Below are 16,156 nucleotides of genomic sequence, written 5' to 3' on the forward strand. Positions count from 1 at the left end.
CGACAATCACTATACTTATTACTCTTATTATTATCAACCTAACTCATATTATTAGCCATATTATGCTTATATGATCGATAGAACGGCAATTACTATACTTATTACTCTTATTATTATCAACCTAACTCATATTATTAGCCATATTATGCTTAAATGATCGATAGAACGGCAATTACTATACTTATTATTCCTATTAGTATCAATCTAACTCATATTATTAGCCATATTATGCTTATATGATCGATAGAACGACAATTACTATACTTATTATTCTTATTTTTGTCAACCTAACTCATATTCTTAGCCATATTATGCTTAAATGATCGATAGAACGACAATTACTATACTTATTATTCTTATTAGCATCAAACTAACTCATATTATTAGCCATATTATGCTTAAATGATCGATAGAACGACAATTACTATACTTATTACACTCACTTTTATCAATCTAACTCATATTATTAACCATATTATGCAAATTTGATCGATAGAACGACAATCACTATACTCATTACTCTTATTATTATCAATCTAACTCATATTATTAGCCATATTATGCTTATATGATCGACAGAACGACAATTACTATACTTATTACACTTACTATTATCAATCTAACTCATATTATTAGCCATATTATGCTTAAATGATCGATAGAACGACAATTACTATACTTATTACTCTTATTATTATGAATCTAACTCATATTATTAACCATATTATGCAGATATGATCGACAGAACGACAATCACTATACTTATTACACTTACGATTATCAATCTAACTCATATTATTAGCCATATTGTGTTTATATGATCGATAGAACGACAATTACTATACTTATTACTCTTATTATTATCAATCTAACTCATATTATTAGCCATATTATGCTTATATGATCGATAGAACGACAATTATTATACTTATTACTCTTATTATTATGAATCTAACTCATATTATTAACCATATTATGCAGATATGATCGACAGAACGACAATTACTATACTCACTACTCCTATTATTATCAATCTAACTCATATTATTAGCCATACTATGATTATATGATCGACAGAACGACAATTACTATACTTATTACACTCACTTTTATCAATCTAACTCATATTATTAGCCATATTATGCTTAAATGATCGATAGAACGACAATTACTATACTTATTACTCTTATTATTATCAATCTAACTCAGATTATTAGCCATATTATGCTTATATGATCGACAGAACGACAATCACTATACTTATTACACTTACTATTATCAATCTAACTCATATTATTAGCCACATTATGCTTATATGATCGATAGAACGACAATTACTATACTTATTACACTCACTATTATCAATCTAACTCATATTATTAGCCTTATTATGCTTATATGATCGACAGAACGACAAATACTATACTCACTACTCTTATTATTATCGATCTAACTCATATTATTAGCCATATTATGCTTATATGATCGATAGAACGACAATTACTATACTTATTACTCTTATTATTATGAATCTAACTCATATTATTAACCATATTATGCAGATATGATCGACAGAACGACAATTACTATACTCACTACTCTTATTATTATCAATCTAACTCATATTATTAGCCATACTATGATTATATGATCGACCGAACGACAATTACTATACTTATTACACTCACTTTTATCAAACTAACTCATATTATTAACCATATTATGCAAATTTGATCGATAGAACGACAATCACTATACTTATTACTCTTATTATTCTCAACCTAACTCATATTATTAGCCATATTATGCTTATATGGTCGATAGAACGACTATTACTATACTCACTACTCTTATTATTATCAATCTAACTCATATTATTAGCCATATTATGCTTATATGATCGACAGAACGACAATTACTATACTTATTACACTTACTATTATCAATCTAACTCATATTATTAACCATATTATGCAGATGTGATAGATAGCACGACATTTACTATACCTATTACTCTTATTATTATCAACCTAACTGATATTATTAGCCATATTATGCTTAAATGATCGATAGAACGACAAATACTATACTTATTATTCTTATCATTATCAATCTAACTCATATTATTAGCCATATTATGCTTAAATGATCGATAGAACGACAATTACTATACTTATTACTCTTATTATTATCAATCTAACTCATATTATTAGCCATACTATGATTATATGATCGACAGAACGACAATTACTATACTTATTACACTCACTTTTATCAATCTAACTCATATTATTAACCATATTATGCAAATTTGATCGATAGAACGACAATCACTATACTCATTACTCTTATTATTATCAATCTAACTCATATTATTAGCCATATTATGCTTAAATGATCGATAGAACGACAATTACTATACTTATTACTCTTATTATTATCAATCTATCTCAGATTATTAGCCATATTATGCTTATATGATCGACAGAACGACAATCACTATACTTATTACACTTACTATTATCAATCTAACTCATATTATTAGCCACATTATGCTTAAATGATCGATAGAACGACAATTACTATACTTATTACTCTTATTATTATCAATCTAACTCATATTATTAGCCATATTATGCTTATATGATCGATAGAACGACAATTACTATACTTATTACACTCACTATTATCAATCTAACACATATTATTATCCACATTATGCAGATATGATCGATAGCACGACATTTACTATACCTATTACGCTTATTATTATCAACCTAACTCATATTGTTAGCCATATTATGCTTATATGATCGATAGAACGACAATCACTATACTTATTACTCTTATTATTATCAATCTAACTCATGTTATTAGCCATATTATGCTTATATGATCGATGGAACGACAATTACTATACTTATTATTCTTATTTTTGTCAACCTAACTCATATTCTTAGCCATATTATGCTTAAGTGATCGATAGAACGACAATTACTATACTTATTACACTCACTTTTATCAATCTAACTCATATTATTAACCATATTATGCAAATTTGATCGATAGAACGACAATCACTATACTCATTACTCTTATTATTATCAATCTAACTCATATTATTAGCCATATTATGCTTATATGATCGACAGAACGACAATTACTATACTTATTACACTTACTATTATCAATCTAACTCATATTATTAGCCATATTGTGCTTATATGATCGATAGAACGGCAATTACTATACTTATTACTCTTATTATTATCAATCTAACTCATATTATTAGCCATATTATGCTTAAATGATCGATAGAACGACAATTACTATACTTATTACTCTTATTATTATGAATCTAACTCATATTATTAACCATATTATGCAGATGTGATCGATAGCACGACATTTACTATACCTACTACTCTTATTATTATCAACCTAACTCATATTATTAGCCATATTATGCTTAAATGATCGATAGAACGACAATTACTATACTTATTATTCTTATTATTATCAATCTAACTCATATTATTAGCCACATTATGCTTATATGATCGATAGAACGACAATTACTGTACTTATTACTCTTATTATTATGAATCTAACTCATATTATTAACCATATTATGCAGATATGATCGACAGAACGACAATTACTATACTCACTACTCTTATTATTATCAATCTAACTCATATTATTAGCCATACTATGATTATATGATCGACCGAACGACAATTACTATACTTATTACACTCACTTTTATCAAACTAACTCATATTATTAACCATATTATGCAAATTTGATCGATAGAACGACAATCACTATACTTATTACTCTTATTATTCTCAACCTAACTCATATTATTAGCCATATTATGCTTATATGGTCGATAGAACGACTATTACTATACTCACTACTCTTATTATTATCAATCTAACTCATATTATTAGCCATATTATGCTTATATGATCGACAGAACGACAATTACTATACTTATTACACTTACTATTATCAATCTAACTCATATTATTAACCATATTATGCAGATGTGATCGATAGAACGACAATTACTATACTTATTATTCCTATTAGTATCAATCTAACTCATATTATTAGCCATATTATGCTTAAATGATCGATAGAACGACAATTACTATACTTATTACTCTTATTATTACCAATCTAACTCATATTATTAGGCATATTATGCTTATATGGTCGATAGAACGGCAATTACTATACCCACTACTCTTATTATTATCAATCTAACTCATACTATTAGCCATATTATGCTTATATGATCGACAGAACGACAATTACTATACTTATTACACTTACTATTATCAATCTAACTCATATTATTAACCATATTATGCAGATGTGATCGATAGCACGACATTTACTATACCTATTACTCTTATTATTATCAACCTAACTCATATTATTAGCCATATTATGCTTAAATGATCGATAGAACGACAATCACTATACTTATTACACTTACTATTATCAATCTAACTCATATTATTAGCCACATTATGCTTATATGATCGATAGAACGACAATTACTATACTTATTACACTCACTATTATCAATCTAACTCATATTATTAGCCTTATTATGCTTATATGATCGACAGAACGACAAATACTATACTCACTACTCTTATTATTATCGATCTAACTCATATTATTAGCCATATTATGCTTATATGATCGATAGAACGACAATTACTATACATATTACACTCACTATTCTCAATCTAACTCATATTATTAACCACATTATGCAGATATGATCGATAGCACGACATTTACTATACCTATTACTCTTATTATTATCAATCTAACTCATATTATTAGCCATATTATGCTTATATGATCGATAGAACGACAATTACTATACTCATTACTCTTATTATTATCAATCTAACTAATATTATTAGCCACATTATGCTTATATGATCGATAGAACGAGAATTACTATACTCACTACTCTTAGTATTATCATTCTAACTCATATTATTAGCCATATTATGCTTATATGATCGATAGAACGACAATTACTATACTTATTACTGTTATTATTATCAATCCAACTCATATTATTAGCCATAGTATGCTTAAATGATCGATAGAACGACAATTACTATACTTATTACTCTTATTATTATCAATCTAACTCATATTATTAGCCATATTATGCTTATATGATCGATAGAACGACAATTACTATACTTATTACACTCACTATTATCAATCTAACACATATTATTATCCACATTATGCAGATATGATCGATAGCACGACATTTACTATACCTATTACGCTTATTATTATCAACCTAACTCATATTGTTAGCCATATTATGCTTATATGATCGATAGAACGACAATCACTATACTTATTACTCTTATTATTATCAACCTAACTCATATTATTAGCCATATTATGCTTATATGATCGATAGAACGACAATTACTATACTTATTACTCTTATTATTATGAATCTAACTCATATTATTAACCATATTATGCAGATATGATCGACAGAACGACAATTACTATACTCACTACTCTTATTATTATCAATCTAACTCATATTATTAGCCATACTATGATTATATGATCGACCGAACGACAATTACTATACTTATTACACTCACTTTTATCAAACTAACTCATATTATTAACCATATTATGCAAATTTGATCGATAGAACGACAATCACTATACTTATTACTCTTATTATTCTCAACCTAACTCATATTATTAGCCATATTATGCTTATATGGTCGATAGAACGACTATTACTATACTCACTACTCTTATTATTATCAATCTAACTCATATTATTAGCCATATTATGCTTATATGATCGACAGAACGACAATTACTATACTTATTACACTTACTATTATCAATCTAACTCATATTATTAACCATATTATGCAGATGTGATAGATAGCACGACATTTACTATACCTATTACTCTTATTATTATCAACCTAACTCATATTATTAGCCATATTATGCTTAAATGATCGATAGAACGACAAATACTATACTTATTATTCTTATCATTATCAATCTAACTCATATTATTAGCCATATTATGCTTAAATGATCGATAGAACGACAATTACTATACTTATTACTCTTATTATTATCAATCTAACTCATATTATTAGCCATACTATGATTATATGATCGACAGAACGACAATTACTATACTTATTACACTCACTTTTATCAATCTAACTCATATTATTAACCATATTATGCAAATTTGATCGATAGAACGACAATCACTATACTCATTACTCTTATTATTATCAATCTAACTCATATTATTAGCCATATTATGCTTAAATGATCGATAGAACGACAATTACTATACTTATTACTCTTATTATTATCAATCTATCTCAGATTATTAGCCATATTATGCTTATATGATCGACAGAACGACAATCACTATACTTATTACACTTACTATTATCAATCTAACTCATATTATTAGCCATATTATGCTTATATGATCGATAGAACGACAATTACTATACTTATTACACTCACTATTATCAATCTAACACATATTATTATCCACATTATGCAGATATGATCGATAGCACGACATTTACTATACCTATTACGCTTATTATTATCAACCTAACTCATATTGTTAGCCATATTATGCTTATATGATCGATAGAACGACAATCACTATACTTATTACTCTTATTATTATCAACCTAACTCATATTATTAGCCATATTATGCTTATATGATCGATAGAACGGCAATTACTATACTTATTACTCTTATTATTATCAACCTAACTCATATTATTAGCCATATTATGCTTAAATGATCGATAGAACGACAATTACTATACTTATTATTCCTATTAGTATCAATCTAACTCATATTATTAGCCATATTATGCTTAAATGATCGATAGAACGACAATTACTATACTTATTACTCTTATTATTACCAATCTAACTCATATTATTAGGCATATTATGCTTATATGGTCGATAGAACGACAATTACTATACCCACTACTCTTATTATTATCAATCTAACTCATACTATTAGCCATATTATGCTTATATGATCGACAGAACGACAATTACTATACTTATTACACTTACTATTATCAATCTAACTCATATTATTAACCATATTATGCAGATGTGATCGATAGCACGACATTTACTATACCTATTACTCTTATTATTATCAACCTAACTCATATTATTAGCCATATTATGCTTAAATGATCGATAGAACGACAATTACTATACTTATTATTCTTATTAGCATCAAACTAACTCATATTATTAGCCATATTATGCTTAAATGATCGATAGAACGACAATTACTATACTTATTACTCTTATTATTATCAATCTAACTCATGTTATTAGCCATATTATGCTTATATGATCGATGGAACGACAATTACTATACTTATTATTCTTATTTTTGTCAACCTAACTCATATTCTTAGCCATATTATGCTTAAGTGATCGATAGAACGACAATTACTATACTTATTACACTCACTTTTATCAATCTAACTCATATTATTAACCATATTATGCAAATTTGATCGATAGAACGACAATCACTATACTCATTACTCTTATTATTATCAATCTAACTCATATTATTAGCCATATTATGCTTATATGATCGACAGAACGACAATTACTATACTTATTACACTTACTATTATCAATCTAACTCATATTATTAGCCATATTGTGCTTATATGATCGATAGAACGGCAATTACTATACTTATTACTCTTATTATTATCAATCTAACTCATATTATTAGCCATATTATGCAGATGTGATCGATAGCACGACATTTACTATACCTACTACTCTTATTATTATCAACCTAACTCATATTATTAGCCATATTATGCTTAAATGATCGATAGAACGACAATTACTATACTTATTATTCTTATTATTATCAATCTAACTCATATTATTAGCCATATTATGCTTATATGATCGATAGAACGACAATTACTATACTTATTACTCTTATTATTATGAATCTAACTCATATTATTAACCATATTATGCAGATATGATCGACAGAACGACAATTACTATACTCACTACTCTTATTATTATCAATCTAACTCATATTATTAGCCATACTATGATTATATGATCGACCGAACGACAATTACTATACTTATTACACTCACTTTTATCAAACTAACTCATATTATTAACCATATTATGCAAATTTGATCGATAGAACGACAATCACTATACTTATTACTCTTATTATTCTCAACCTAACTCATATTATTAGCCATATTATGCTTATATGGTCGTTAGAACGACTATTACTATACTCACTACTCTTATTATTATCAATCTAACTCATATTATTAGCCATATTATGCTTATATGATCGACAGAACGACAATTACTATACTTATTACACTTACTATTATCAATCTAACTCATATTATTAACCATATTATGCAGATGTGATCGATAGAACGACAATTACTATACTTATTATTCCTATTAGTATCAATCTAACTCATATTATTAGCCATATTATGCTTAAATGATCGATAGAACGACAATTACTATACTTATTACTCTTATTATTACCAATCTAACTCATATTATTAGGCATATTATGCTTATATGGTCGATAGAACGGCAATTACTATACCCACTACTCTTATTATTATCAATCTAACTCATACTATTAGCCATATTATGCTTATATGATCGACAGAACGACAATTACTATACTTATTACACTTACTATTATCAATCTAACTCATATTATTAACCATATTATGCAGATGTGATCGATAGCACGACATTTACTATACCTATTACTCTTATTATTATCAACCTAACTCATATTATTAGCCATATTATGCTTAAATGATCGATAGAACGACAATTACTATACTTATTACTCTTATTATTATCAATCTAACTCAGATTATTAGCCATATTATGCTTATATGATCGACAGAACGACAATCACTATACTTATTACACTTACTATTATCAATCTAACTCATATTATTAGCCACATTATGCTTATATGATCGATAGAACGACAATTACTATACTTATTACACTCACTATTATCAATCTAACTCATATTATTAGCCTTATTATGCTTATATGATCGACAGAACGACAAATACTATACTCACTACTCTTATTATTATCGATCTAACTCATATTATTAGCCATATTATGCTTATATGATCGATAGAACGACAATTACTATACATATTACACTCACTATTCTCAATCTAACTCATATTATTAACCACATTATGCAGATATGATCGATAGCACGACATTTACTATACCTATTACTCTTATTATTATCAATCTAACTCATATTATTAGCCATATTATGCTTACATGATCGATAGAACGACAATCACTATACTTATTACTCTTATTATTATCAACCTAACTCATATTATTAGCCATATTATGCTTATATGATCGATAGAACGGCAATTACTATACTTATTACTCTTATTATTATCAACCTAACTCATATTATTAGCCATATTATGCTTAAATGATCGATAGAACGACAATTACTATACTTATTATTCCTATTAGTATCAATCTAACTCATATTATTAGCCATATTATGCTTAAATGATCGATAGAACGACAATTACTATACTTATTACTCTTATTATTACCAATCTAACTCATATTATTAGGCATATTATGCTTATATGGTCGATAGAACGACAATTACTATACCCACTACTCTTATTATTATCAATCTAACTCATACTATTAGCAATATTATGCTTATATGATCGACAGAACGACAATTACTATACTTATTACACTTACTATTATCAATCTAACTCATATTATTAACAATATTATGCAGATGTGATCGATAGCACGACATTTACTATACCTATTACTCTTATTATTATCAACCTAACTCATATTATTAGCCATATTATGCTTAAATGATCGATAGAACGACAATTACTATACTTATTATTCTTATTAGCATCAAACTAACTCATATTATTAGCCATATTATGCTTAAATGATCGATAGAACGACAATTACTATACTTATTACTCTTATTATTATCAATCTAACTCATGTTATTAGCCATATTATGCTTATATTATCGATAGAACGACAATTACTATACTTATTATTCTTATTTTTGTCAACCTAACTCATATTCTTAGCCATATTATGCTTAAGTGATCGATAGAACGACAATTACTATACTTATTACACTCACTTTTATCAATCTAACTCATATTATTAACCATATTATGCAAATTTGATCGATAGAACGACAATCACTATACTCATTACTCTTATTATTATCAATCTAACTCATATTATTAGCCATATTATGCTTATATGATCGACAGAACGACAATTACTATACTTATTACACTTACTATTATCAATCTAACTCATATTATTAGCCATATTGTGCTTATATGATCGATAGAACGGCAATTACTATACTTATTACTCTTATTATTATCAATCTAACTCATATTATTAGCCATATTATGCTTAAATGATCGATAGAACGACAATTACTATACTTATTACTCTTATTATTATGAATCTAACTCATATTATTAACCATATTATGCAGATGTGATCGATAGCACGACATTTACTATACCTACTACTCTTATTATTATCAACCTAACTCATATTATTAGCCATATTATGCTTAAATGATCGATAGAACGACAATTACTATACTTATTATTCTTATTATTATCAATCTAACTCATATTATTAGCCATATTATGCTTATATGATCGATAGAACGACAATTACTATACTTATTACTCTTATTATTATGAATCTAACTCATATTATTAACCATATTATGCAGATATGATCGACAGAACGACAATTACTATACTCACTACTCTTATTATTATCAATCTAACTCATATTATTAGCCATACTATGATTATATGATCGACCGAACGACAATTACTATACTTATTACACTCACTTTTATCAAACTAACTCATATTATTAACCATATTATGCAAATTTGATCGATAGAACGACAATCACTATACTTATTACTCTTATTATTCTCAACCTAACTCATATTATTAGCCATATTATGCTTATATGGTCGATAGAACGACTATTACTATACTCACTACTCTTATTATTATCAATCTAACTCATATTATTAGCCATATTATGCTTATATGATCGACAGAACGACAATTACTATACTTATTACACTTACTATTATCAATCTAACTCATATTATTAACCATATTATGCAGATGTGATAGATAGCACGACATTTACTATACCTATTACTCTTATTATTATCAACCTAACTCATATTATTAGCCATATTATGCTTAAATGATCGATAGAACGACAAATACTATACTTATTATTCTTATCATTATCAATCTAACTCATATTATTAGCCATATTATGCTTAAATGATCGATAGAACGACAATTACTATACTTATTACTCTTATTATTATCAATCTAACTCATATTATTAGCCATACTATGATTATATGATCGACAGAACGACAATTACTATACTTATTACACTCACTTTTATCAATCTAACTCATATTATTAACCATATTATGCAAATTTGATCGATAGAACGACAATCACTATACTCATTACTCTTATTATTATCAATCTAACTCATATTATTAGCCATATTATGCTTAAATGATCGATAGAACGACAATTACTATACTTATTACTCTTATTATTATCAATCTATCTCAGATTATTAGCCATATTATGCTTATATGATTGACAGAACGACAATCACTATACTTATTACACTTACTATTATCAATCTAACTCATATTATTAGCCACATTATGCTTATATGATCGATAGAACGACAATTACTATACTTATTACACTCACTATTATCAATCTAACTCATATTATTAGCCTTATTATGCTTATATGATCGACAGAACGACAATTACTATACTCACTACTCTTATTATTATCGATCTAACTCATATTATTAGCCATATTATGCTTATATGATCGATAGAACGACAATTACTATACTTATTACACTCACTATTATCAATCTAACTCATACTATTAACCACATTATGCAGATATGATCGATAGCACGACATTTACTATACCTATTACTCTTATTATTATCAATCTAACTCATATTATTAGCCATATTATGCTTATATGATCGATAGAACGACAATTACTATACTCATTACTCTTATTATTATCAATCTAATTAATATTATTAGCCACATTATGCTTATATGATCGATAGAACGAGAATTACTATACTCACTACTCTTAGTATTATCAATCTAACTCATATTATTAGCCATATTATGCTTATATGATCGATAGAACGACAATTACTATACTTATTACTGTTATTATTATCAATCCAACTCATATTATTAGCCATAGTATGCTTAAATGATCGATAGAACGACAATTACTATACTTATTACTCTTATTATTATCAATCTAACTCATATTATTAGCCATATTATGCTTATATGATCGATAGAACGACAATTACTATACTTATTACACTCACTATTATCAATCTAACACATATTATTATCCACATTATGCAGATATGATCGATAGCACGACATTTACTATACCTATTACTCTTATTATTATCAACCTAACTCATATTGTTAGCCATATTATGCTTATATGATCGATAGAACGACAATCACTATACTTATTACTCTTATTATTATCATCCTAACTCATATTATTAGCCATATTATGCTTATATGATCGATAGAACGGCAATTACTATACTTATTACTCTTATTATTATCAACCTAACTCATATTATTAGCCATATTATGCTTAAATGATCGATAGAACGACAATTACTATACTTATTATTCCTATTAGTATCAACCTAACTCATATTATTAGCCATATTATGCTTAAATGATCGATAGAACGACAATTACTATACTTATTACTCTTATTATTACCAATCTAACTCATATTATTAGGCATAATATGCTTATATGGTCGATAGAACGACAATCACTATACTCATTACTCTTATTATTATCAATCTAACTCATATTATTAGCCATATTATGCTTATATGATCGACAGAACGACAATTACTATACTTATTACTGTTATTATTATCAATCTAACTCATATTATTAGCCATATTATGCTTAAATGATCGATAGAACGACAATTACTATACTTATTACTCTTATTATTATCAATCTAACTCATATTATTAGCCATATTATGCTTATGTGATCGATAGAACGACAATTACTATACTCACTTCTCTCATTATTATCAACCTAACTCATATTATTAGCCATATTATGCTTAAATGATCGATAGAACGACAAATACTATACTTATTATTCTTATCATTATCAATCTAACTCATATTATTAGCCATATTATGCTTAAATGATCGATAGAACGACAATTACTATACTTATTACTCTTATTATTATCAATCTAACTCATATTATTAGCCATACTATGATTATATGATCGACTGAACGACAATTACTATACTTATTACACTCACTTTTATCAATCTAACTCATATTATTAACCATATTATGCAAATTTGATCGATAGAGCGACAATCACTATACTCATTACTCTTATTATTATCAATCTAACTCATATTATTAGCCATATTATGCTTAAATGATCGATAGAACGACAATTACTATACTTATTATTCTTATTAGCATCAAACTAACTCATATTATTAGCCATATTATGCTTAAATGATCGATAGAACGACAATTACTATACTTATTACTCTTATTATTATCAATCTAACACATATTATTAACCATTTTATGCAAATTTGATCGATAGAACGACAATCACTAAACTTATTACTCTTATTATTATCAACCTAACTCATATTATTAGCCATATTATGCTTAAGTGATCGATAGAACGACAATTACTATACTTATTACTCTTATTATTATCAACCTAACTCATATTATTAGCCATATTATGCTTAAATGATCGATAGAACGACAATTACTATACTTATTATTCCTATTAGTATCAACCTAACTCATATTATTAGCCATATTATGCTTAAATGATCGATAGAACGACAATTACTGTACTTATTACTCTTATTATTATGAATCTAACTCATATTATTAACCATATTATGCAGATATGATCGACAGAACGACAATCACTATACTTATTACACTTACTATTATCAATCTAACTCATATTATTAGCCATATTGTGTTTATATGATCGATAGAACGACAATTACTATACTTATTACACTCACTATTATCAATCTAACTCATATTATTAGCCTTATTATGCTTATATGATCGATAGAACGACAATTACTATACTCATTACTCTTATTATTATCAATCTAACTCATACTATTAGCCATATTATGCTTATATGATCGATAGAACGACAATTACTATACTTATTACACTTACTATTATCAATCTAACTCATATTATTAACCATATTATGCAGATGTGATCGATAGCACGACATTTACTATACCTATTACTCTTATTATTATCAACCTAACTCATATTATTAGCCATATTATGCTTAAATGATCGATAGAACGACAATTACTATACTTATTACTCTTATTATTATCAATCTAACACATATTATTAACCATTTTATGCAAATTTGATCGATAGAACGACAATCACTAAACTTATTACTCTTATTATTATCAACCTAACTCATATTATTAGCCATATTATGCTTAAGTGATCGATAGAACGACAATTACTATACTTATTACACTCACTATTATCAATCTAACTCATATTATTAGCCTTATTATGCTTATATGATCGATAGAACGACAATTACTATACTCATTACTCTTATTATTATCAATCTAACTCATACTATTAGCCATATTATGCTTATATGATCGATAGAACGACAATTACTATACTTATTACACTTACTATTATCAATCTAACTCATATTATTAACCATATTATGCAGATGTGATCGATAGCACGACATTTACTATACCTATTACTCTTATTATTATCAACCTAACTCATATTATTAGCCATATTATGCTTAAATGATCGATAGAACGACAATTACTATACTTATTATTCTTATTAGCATCAAACTAACTCATATTATTAGCCATATTATGCTTAAATGATCGACAGAACGACAATTACTATACTTATTACTCTTATTATTACCAATCTAACTCATATTATTAGCCATATTATGCTTATATGATCGATAGAACGACAATTACTATACTTATTATTCTTATTTTTGTCAACCTAACTCATATTCTTAGCCATATTATGCTTAAATGATCGATAGAACGACTATTACTATACTCACTACTCTTATTATTATCAATCTAACTCATATTATTAGCCATATTATGCTTATATGATCGACAGAACGACAATTACTATACTTATTACACTTACTATTATCAATCTAACTCATATTATTAACCATATTATGCAGATGTGATCGATAGAACGACAATTACTATACTTATTATTCCTATTAGTATCAATCTAACTCATATTATTAGCCATATTATGCTTAAATGATCGATAGAACGACAATTACTATACTTATTACTCTTATTATTACCAATCTAACTCATATTATTAGGCATATTATGCTTATATGGTCGATAGAACGGCAATTACTATACCCACTACTCTTATTATTATCAATCTAACTCATACTATTAGCCATATTATGCTTATATGATCGACAGAACGACAATTACTATACTTATTACACTTACTATTATCAATCTAACTCATATTATTAACCATATTATGCAGATGTGATCGATAGCACGACATTTACTATACCTATTACTCTTATTATTATCAACCTAACTCATATTATTAGCCATATTATGCTTAAATGATCGATAGAACGACAATTACTATACTTATTACTCTTATTATTATCAATCTAACTCAGATTATTAGCCATATTATGCTTATATGATCGACAGAACGACAATTACTATACTTATTACACTCACTATTATCAATCTAACACATATTATTA

This window comes from Megachile rotundata, unplaced genomic scaffold, assembly GCF_050947335.1.
Source record: "Megachile rotundata isolate GNS110a unplaced genomic scaffold, iyMegRotu1 scaffold0089, whole genome shotgun sequence".
Classification (NCBI taxonomy): Eukaryota; Metazoa; Arthropoda; class Insecta; order Hymenoptera; family Megachilidae; genus Megachile; species Megachile rotundata.